The sequence below is a fragment of the Nicotiana tabacum genome, chromosome 4 (genome assembly GCF_000715075.1).
Source record: "Nicotiana tabacum cultivar K326 chromosome 4, ASM71507v2, whole genome shotgun sequence".
NCBI classification, from domain to species: Eukaryota; Viridiplantae; Streptophyta; class Magnoliopsida; order Solanales; family Solanaceae; genus Nicotiana; species Nicotiana tabacum.
The window spans coordinates 3,090,887-3,100,728 of NC_134083.1; the positions used below are offsets into that span (position 1 = coordinate 3,090,887).

Genomic DNA, 9,842 nt, shown 5'->3' on the forward strand with positions numbered 1-9,842 from the left:
GCACAAGCGTAGTGATCCATCTTTCTTCTTCTGGAACAATACGGGTGTGCCGAAAGGTGCATTTGATGGGCGAATATGACCAACATCTAGCAGCTCTTTCAATTGTTTCCTAAGCTCCTCTAGCTCGGGTGGTGCCGTACTATATGGGGCAAATGCGGGTGGCTTAGCCCCTGGCTCCAGCTCAATCTTGTGATCCACCTCTCGCCTAGGCGGCAAGTGGTTAGGCAACTCATCGGCCATGACATCTTTGTTTTCCTCAAGCAACTTCTCTTGAAAACTCTTGTCTTCCTCCAGACTTGTGATGGTTGCCACGAACGTCGGCTCCCCCTTCTTGATCCCCTTGACAACCTACATAGCTGAGAGTTGTGCTTGGCTCTGTCCGTGTGGCATAGACACTATAGGTACCATGAAAGCTCCTTCCCGCTCCATAACCAAGAGATGTTGGAGGTAGGGATCGATCAAAGTATGACAACGTCTAAAGAACTCTTATCCCAATATGATGTCAAAGATATCCATAGCGGTTACGGTAAAGTTTGGCATATCTTTCTAAGTTCCCAATTTGACAACAACTCCATTAGCTACCCCACGAGCATTTTTTACCTCGGCATTCACGGTCTTGACGCGGGAGTTGGTTGGAGCAAGCTTCAATTCTAGTCTTTTTGCGGCAGCCTCCGTCACGAAATTATGAGTTGCTCTAGTATCCACCATTGCACGAGCAGGCTTGTTGTTGATGGTAAGATCCACGTACTAGTTTCCATTCTCGGTAGGTTGGATAGATTACTTTGTGACAGCACTGCATAATCCGATCATACCTAACTGTGCGGTTCCCGAACTCTCTCCTTGCGGCTGCTCCTTCCGTTCACGGACCATGGCGCTAAGGCTCTTTAGGTCAGGACAATTCCTAAAGCTGTGCGGCCCTCCGCATATGTAACATCCCTTCTTCTCGGCCTGCGCCTTTTCTCGGCGTAGCCCTGACAGCCACTCAGTTTTTTGGAATCTTGAGTCTTGTAGTACTGTTGTTGTATCTCCTTGCCTTTGCCACGGTCTCCCCCACCTTTGACATTGTTAAACTTTGATTCTTTGACTTTCCCTTTGTCGTGCTTGTCATGCCTGAAATCCATCAATGATCCGGCCTCCACTATGGCTTGGTCTATATTTACGACTTGCCGGCGTTGTAACTCCTGCTTAGCCCAATTTTGCAACCCGCCCATGAAGTGGAACAACAAGTCATCATTGGTCAGGTTGGGGATTTGAAGCATAAGGGTAGTGAACTCCTTGACATAAACACGTATGCTCCATGTTTGCTTCAACTCCCTGAGTTTGCGCCTTGCCTCGTACAAGACATTGTTTGGAAAGAACTGTCGCTTGAACTCAGTTTTGAACTGATTTCACGTGCTAATAGTACATATACCTTTATCCACGTTAGCCATCTTCCTTCTCCACCATAGCATGGCAGTCTCTGAGAGGTACAACACCGCCGTGTTGATCATGGCCTTGTCGTCCTTCACTTTGCCGTGCTTGAAGTAGTTCTCCAAAGTGCCAAAGGAAATTTTCCACTTCTTGCGCATCACAAACACCTTTGAACACCGGGGGTTTGGGAGCCTCGATCTTGGCCTCCCTCATCACCACAACATTGTTAGCTGCCTCGGTCACGCCAGCACTAACATGCTCCTCGAGTGACTCTATCTTTGCCTTCATAGCATCGATAGTACTTATAGCCTCTATGAGTCTGCACTCTAAGGCAGTGATAGTTTGCCTTAGTTCCATCTCGGTCTGTGTACGTCCCTCCAAGTCATTTCGGATGCTCTCAATCTCTTCAAGAGCGTGCCCCTCAAGAACGCTAAGGGTGCCTTCCACCTTCCCCAAGCGTTGGCCAAAGATCTCCACGGCATCCATCCCTCCGTTCATCTTCATCACCCACTCTTTACCGAGCGAGACGTCCTCAAGCAGGACCTCCACTTCATCCTCGTTTGCCTCAGTGGCAGATGGTTCTTGGGATGTAAGCCCTTCGTTTGACACAACCTCGAGTGGTACCTCCTGGCCCTTATTGGTGGCATTTCTCTTTTTGTTACGGCCTTTCTTGCCAGAAACATCCTGGATGACGTTGGCTTGGGTGTTGGCAGCGTTAATTTCTCCGTCGTTTGCCATTCCCTTAGTCGCAACCTTTGCTCTGATACCACATTGTCACGTCCTTAGTCGTTAACTAAGTACACGTGCGACACTTGACAATTTGCTCACGTTCTTGCTATGCCAAGGCAGCCTTACTACACTCAAGATCACTAAGAGAATGGTAGAAAGAACACAAGAGAATTGTTAAAGGAAGCTTTGTATTAGAGAGAACTTGAATTGTTTGCTTGATGAATTACAAATGAATGGCCTATTTTATATACTAGTCTCTTGGGGGCTAGTGTGTAAATATTAGTTATTACACAAGTCCTTAATATTTACAAGATAAGGACTTTCTCTAGAATTCTCTACAAGCCTAGAATATTCCAAGGACTTTCCTAGCAAATCCATAAACATCTAGGATCTTCCAAAGGAAATGTCCATACTTCTCTAGAATCTTCTCACAAATGCAAGCATTCCTCCTATGTAAACTCCCACATGGCATTAATATATGCCAAATGGCGCTTATGTGGCATGATGACATGGCGAGTCATCATAGTAGAGTACAGAAGGGACTCACTATACTACAAGGAAAGACAATAGAATAAAGAAAGGACGAATCAAACCCAGTTCCATCAAGGCAACAACCCATAAGTTTCAACACGGGTCCCTTTTTGCAGAACTAAATTAAAATAATTGGTAAATTTGTATATAGGAGGGAGACAGAATAAGGATGCGAAATAATTGATTCATAATATAAAGGGGTACTCATTTAATTCCTAAAGTGTATATAACTTGTAAATTTGTATATAGAATGTAATTAAATTGAAACTTGAATAGGGAAGGTAATAAAGTTTCAAATAGTGTATAGGAATGTAAAAATTCCTATTTTTTACGTTTTGACAAAATTACTAAAGTTGCTATTTTCACTCTACAGGTTAAAAGCTTATGGAGTAATAATATTCTCATCTCACAAACTCACTCCAAAAACATATTACTAGTTGAAGTAGTGACTCATGGCGATAATTAAACAATATATTTAACTGAAGTTATTTTACTACATTATGTGGGATTATATTGGGTTTGTTAGAATTTTGACACAAATTATATATATGTATGTAACAATTGAACCTATTATTTTAAAGTGCAAGGAGTTTAATATTAGATCCTTACAAGTTGAAATATTCAAATTTAAATACTGAACACATCTTTGAGGCAGATAAAAATATCCAAAAAGGAGTGGAAATAGAAAAATGTAGTTAATTTTTTTTAACTAGGGTGCATCTAGTGGTTACGGAATTGAAAAGTTTGAAATTTGAAGGGGAAGAGTGGCCGTGTTTTTGGGCTAGCCCTTGTGATTGATTTTGGGCTGTTAATTGTATGATTTATTTTGTGGCTACCGATTGTCATTAGTTTTTCCCGGATGGCTATAAGTGATAGTTGCTCCATGATTAATGGATTATTTCACCGGGTCGAGTTTGGACTAAGGGGTTGTTTGGTACAATGAAGAGTATATTCCATGGGATTAGTTATCCCACCTTCAATACGAGATAGTTAATCTCGCCGTTTTAGTGTAAAAGTTATTCCGATATTAGCTAATACCCAAAATCAAATATGAAATAAAGTTAATCTCAAACTATATCCCAAGATTATTATCTTTATCCCATGTACCAAATGACCCCTAAGATATTCGGGTACTTGGCATTTGTCAAAGCTGATGTGGCGCTATCTATCAATACCTCGCATAACTTTCGAGGTACCTTAATTTAGAGTAGAAAATGTTATTACAATGTAATATGATTTAATATCGGATGCACCCTATGTATTTAAAATTAAAAATTCTACACTTACACTCCTACAAGAAAAGTCTTGACGTAATTGGTAAAGTTGCTCACATGTGACTAGAGGGTCATAGGTTCGAGCCATGTAAACAACCTCTTGCAGAATTGCATGGTAAGGTTGCGTACGATAGACCCTTATGGTCCGGCCATTCCCTGGACCCCGCGTATAGCAGGAGCTTAGTGTATCGGGCTTACCTTACACTTAGGGGTCGTTTGGTAGGGTGTATAAGAATAGTATTGAATAAGGTGTATTAGTAATGCAAGTATTAGTTATGCGAAGATTCTTTTTTATCCACTGTTTGGTATGGTGTATTAAAAATTAAAATGCATTGTATAATTTTTAAGAAAATTAGTTGTTTATAAAAATGCGCTCCATATTCTTTAGTTTGTTTGGTATGGTGTATTAAAAATTAAAATGTATTGCATAATTTTTAAGAAAATTAGTTGTTTACAAAAATGCCCTCCATATTCTTTAGTTAAGAGATTTTAAGGATAATTTTGTCTTTAACCATGCTAGTGCATTAATAGCCTTAGTACTGCTAATACCATGGTTTGCTGTATATTAGTCATACATAAGATAATACCAAATAAATTGTATAACTAATGAGTATTTGCATTAATAATACGTAGGTTGAAAAAGTATACCAAACAAGGGATTAGTAATACCAAAAGCTAATGTATCCTACCAAACGACTCTTTACTCTCCTGTAAGGTATATCTATAGCTAAATATATTAAAATTCATTTAACTTAAATTAATTTTAAAAAATAATATCCTATTTTCATTTTTCTTTGTTTATCTATATAATTCCTATAGTATATCTATAATTATAATTAACCCTATAAAATAATCAATCCTTGTTTGATAATTGACAAGAGGCATGAAATTTTTTGACAAAATAACCAGCTCACATATGCTCTTTCCAAAGAATTTAGCTCACTAAGCATCTCGTGAGTCGTGACAAAGGTTGTGAAGGATCATGTAAAGCAACGAGTCATATTTTCTTGTTTTAATTCAACTAAGGGTGGCAAGTGGGTAGGTCCGGGTCCGGGACCGGCCCGGACTTACAGACTAAGTGGGTCGGCATAGATAGGACCGCAAAAGGTGAGCTTGGGCCAGTCTCGTGAGCTGGTTTTTTCCTAAAAATCGTTAGGACCGGGCCCGTTTGGCCCATCAAGGGACCAGATCGGTCCCTTGACGGGCTAAACGGATTTTTTTTTTTAAAAAAAACTAGTCGTTTGGCTATTTAAAAAAAGAGCTGTTGTCTATTTTAAAAATAGTCATTTAACTCTCCCAACTTAGTTTTAACCCCAAACTTTTTATACTTACACATTTTCTCTATTTTCAACTATAAATTCCCCCCTCAATCTTTCATTTTCTTACAAAATCAATATCAATCTATCACAATCTCTCTCTAATTTTCTTCTATACTTGCTACTATTGCTTACTTTATTTCAAAAAATATTGAGGTTGTTACAATTTGTGAAAAAATTATGAAGTTCGTGAATTGAAGTCTTCAAATTTTCAACGATAATTAATTTTCAACAAGTTGTTCGTCAATTCGGTAACTCGTTCCAACTCTTAAGTCTTAATATTATAGTTATGTTTGTTTTATTTATTTGCAATTACTTGATTAGTTAAGATGTCTTCTTTAACAAAAAATTTGGGTAAAAATAAGAATAAGGGAAATTCCAAGATTTGCGAATCTAGTGGTACTGTTGTACCTCCTCCCCTGCCCCCGGCTCCCCGAACCAAACCCCATACCCGTACTACACATGCTATTCTTGATACCAATAATAGTTTATTATAATTTATCGAGACTGAATTTTGCCATAATATTGCACCGATGAACATTTAAACCATGAATTAATGAATGCTCTCTATTCTAATAATTATAATACTATTGATGAAAATGATGATGGAGAAATTGATCTTGATTAAACTCAACCGGATGATGATACACCCACTAGTAATATTTCTAATGTTAACCCAACTAGTGATAACGTTGCTAATCCAAATGATGACCCATCTAATACTCCCGTTACTGCCCCTACTTTTTTTAGACAACCTACCAAACGACAGGAAACATCTCATGTTTGGCCATGTTTTATTTAACTAGTTCCACAAATAAGGCTAAGTATAAAAATTGTGGTATGGAGTTAGTTTTAAAATATTTTGGATCGCGAGGCGGGACGGGATCTTTGGCTAGACACATAAAAAAATACTCTAATGATAACGTCAGATATCAACGTCTGAAAGCTTTGACCGATGGGAAAAGTGTACCTAGTCTTAGTCATGCTGTCCCTAGTACCGGTTCAAATCACTTTCAACCAGGAATTAACGCTGTTACCGATGGTATTTTATATTATGATCCAAAAAAAGATCGGGAAAAATTGGCAAAAATGGTAACTATTATGTGCTTACCCTATAATTTTTCTTCTAACCGTGCGTTTGCACATTATATTATATATTTTTTTAATTATACTTATAAAGATTTTCCTCGCACAACCGTAAATAGCGATATTTATAAATATAAGTATGAATATGAACAATATTTGCGTTATTAATATTCATATAAATTGTCATATTGCTATTACAACTGATATTGATGGAAGTAATTGTGATTACCTTACTGTTTGTTACATGTCATTGAATTGATGTAGATTGGATAATGCAAAAACACATAATTGTTTATAGAATAATTGCTTCACGTTACACATGGCAGTTTATTGCTAGCACAGTTACAGATATTTTTGCAATAGTGATAAAATAATGTCGGTTTCAATTGATAATGATACTAATAACACAAATATTTTAGAAAATATTTTAAAAGATGTAATGAATATTACATGTATGAAAGTTCGTTTGTTGCATATGAATAGGGATGTCAAGTGGGCCGGTCTCGTGAGCCGCGGTCCCGATACTTAAATAAACGGGCTTAGCGCTCCAGATCTAAACGGTCTTTTTGTAGGAATAGGTCAGAACTGGGCCCACAAACTCAAGGCCCCGGGCTAAATGGATCAGGCCCACATGCTAAGTGAGCCCGCATTGCTTTAAATATCTTTTTACAATATTTTTGTCTTTAAATTTGAATTAAAAAATTAGATCACAATTCGGGCCCACTGACCATGAGTACATGGGCCAAGTGCCGGGCAAGTTCCTACAAATTAACCATTTAGACCGGGACCGCTAAGCCTGTTTATTTAAGGGCTGGGACCGTGCCCATGAGACTAGCCCACTTGGCCAGCTTAGGACCCGACCCACTTGCCACCCCTAAATTCAACACAAGATAAAATACTACCTCACTTTAAATTTATATGAACCTATTAACTTTTTAGTCCGTGTTAAAAAATGACCAATTTACCTATTTGGAAACAATTTAGCTTTATACAATAACTTATAGCCACACAATATATATGCAACTCATTTCACACCACTGGTTCAAAATTATTCTCTCTTTTCTTAAATTACATGACCAGTCAAATAGGTTCATATAAATTGAAACGGAGGGAGTACTTAATTTCAGCACCACTAATATCACCAGGAGAATAGGAAAACGTTCTGAATCCATGTTTCCTATTTGCACTGTTCACTCTAATAAATGTAAAAACATAATTACAGAATAACCTTATACAGAAAGTATAGATGTAATGTACTACGCAATGGAGGTCTTGTGGAACACACTACACTTCCCAGCGTGAGTTGGTGCCATAAAGAATCTTCTATTCTACTATCCATAAATCATAGACATTTCTTGCTTCTAATGCAATCTACTCAGCGCCTGCCTTCGGATAGTGAATCATAATACAGAGTCAAGCTGAGACAGAGATAGAAACTCAATAACAGCCAGATCAAACAACAAACAAGCAAATATAGAAAGCAACAGATTATAACTAGCTCATTAGAGTGAACTAAGTTGAGCAACTACTGCATGTTACAACCAAACAGCTCAAAAGAATGACCAATACATTTTTCCTTCAAAATAAAATATTTCTATTTCTGTGGCAGTGAATCAAATGATAATAGGGAATTGATGCAAGTCACAGGGTCATTGTGGATACTTTGTAGGAGAAATTTTGAAAACCCCAAGCCGTAAAACAATTCAAGGGGCCAACCATTCTCAGAACTTCCATATATGCGTTGATTAGAGGCCTCTATACAACCATAGAGATGGGAAGAGCAAAAGAACAATCAATGCTGACCTATCACTACCAACAAGCATCGGCCACAATACAACTTATGCATAATAAGAAAGCGGATCCATCATTGTTTTTTATTAAAAGTGGTATTCAGAAAAGAATATAAAAGATTTCAGTTTAGAGAAAACATTTGTACATTTTGGTTTAGCAACATTACAGTTCATGATCATCTTATAAACTAGCGGATTAAAGTTGGCAAGTCAATAGAAGAAAAAAAGAATGTTATCTACTACTATAGCCTAAAAGGAAGTCAATTAGAGCCAAAAAGAAAAACATATATTTCATTGTCAGACACAACCATATACTAGTCTTTAACTAAGTCCTTCACTCACAAAAATATGCTCTTCTAATTTTCAAGATCCAAGTATCCCTTATAAGATTTCCCCAAAATACAGTCACATTTCAGTTTAATTTCTCATCAACCGAACAGCTTCAGCTCGATTGTCTACTACAAATACTCAGGTATATAAAAAAATGCTCACAGTTCCTGACATAATGATATATATGTAGGAGTATTTTCCAAACTCCTCTATCATAAAAAGTTTTCAAAGGAGCCTGACAAGCTTCAAATTTAATGTAAGCATCGATGAGTATCCTCTTCCATCCATATGTATAGGATGGAAAGAAATAAGCAATGCTAGAGTCATACCATTTCATATTAGCACTGCCGAGGTACAGCACTCACAAATGAAATGCAATGGAGTAAGTAGATTGCTAACTCTAGGGCATTTACGTAAGCTCGCTAAAATAAAAGGAATTGTGGCAATTGGAGCTTGATTACAATGGCCTCGTAAAGCTGCCTCGTAATGGATGGTTTGTAGGAGAAATTTTGAAAACCCCAACGGCATAAACAAATTCGAGGGGCCAACCATTCTCCAAACTTTCATATAAGCATTGATTAGAGACTTCTTTACACCCATAGTAATGGTGAAGAGGAATAGAACAATCAATGCTAACACAAGCCATGTTATGCATACATAAGAATGAACAAAATCACAATAAGGATATAATAGTTTACCAGTTCTGTTGGAGACATATGACGGCGCCGTATCCGTCCGATTCCGTGAGCTTCGTTGTAAACCAAACACATTATACAGAGACTCGAAGCTCCTCTATACCCCGCGCTAAACAACTAAGTTGGATTTAGTATTAGAGGATTCATCAGTTAGTATTTAGACAGTGATGAATCCTCTAAATATTGAATCCGCATAGAGGAAGATCTTCAAATGTAGGTTCAATTGAGAAAGAGATAAAGGAGTTTTCGCTCCTTACTCGTAACGCCTGCCATTGTCGAAAAAGGTAAGGAGGCTCCGCCAGAGCTGTAATACAGCTCATAGATGTACATGCGGCTGACTAGGGTTTTACGGGCAGAGCCGCCACTGATTAGGGTTTTGCACACCCAGTGCAGTAGTAATGCCTCTATTTATAGGAGTAGAAAAAAAGAATGAGCTCCCACTTTTACCAAACTATATGACGGTCCTTTGTGTTTGATGTATGTTCATATTAGTCCTTTAAATAAACTTTTGAGCAATTTTGATCATTTTTCCATTAAGTATTTATATCTATCTATCTATACTTATACTATATTAAAAGCACGAAGTTCTTTAGCGGAATATGGTTCGTCTTTTTTACCCTTTAAAAATAGTGGTAATACTGAATTAAATAGTAATTTAAATATTTTCCTAATATGTAAGAA

The 9,842-nt window shown here is 37.6% G+C and overlaps 1 long non-coding RNA gene across 1 annotated transcript; it reads right to left on the minus strand.

Moving 5' to 3' along the window:
• Positions 1–7,387: 7,387 nt before the first annotated feature.
• Positions 7,388–9,607, minus strand: LOC107802924 (uncharacterized). Its single transcript, XR_001651921.2, has 2 exons — positions 9,165–9,607; positions 7,388–7,764 (listed from the first exon to the last, which is right to left on the minus strand). It is a non-coding gene; the product is annotated as an uncharacterized LOC107802924 (long non-coding RNA).
• Between the last annotated feature and the right edge of the window lie 235 nt (positions 9,608–9,842).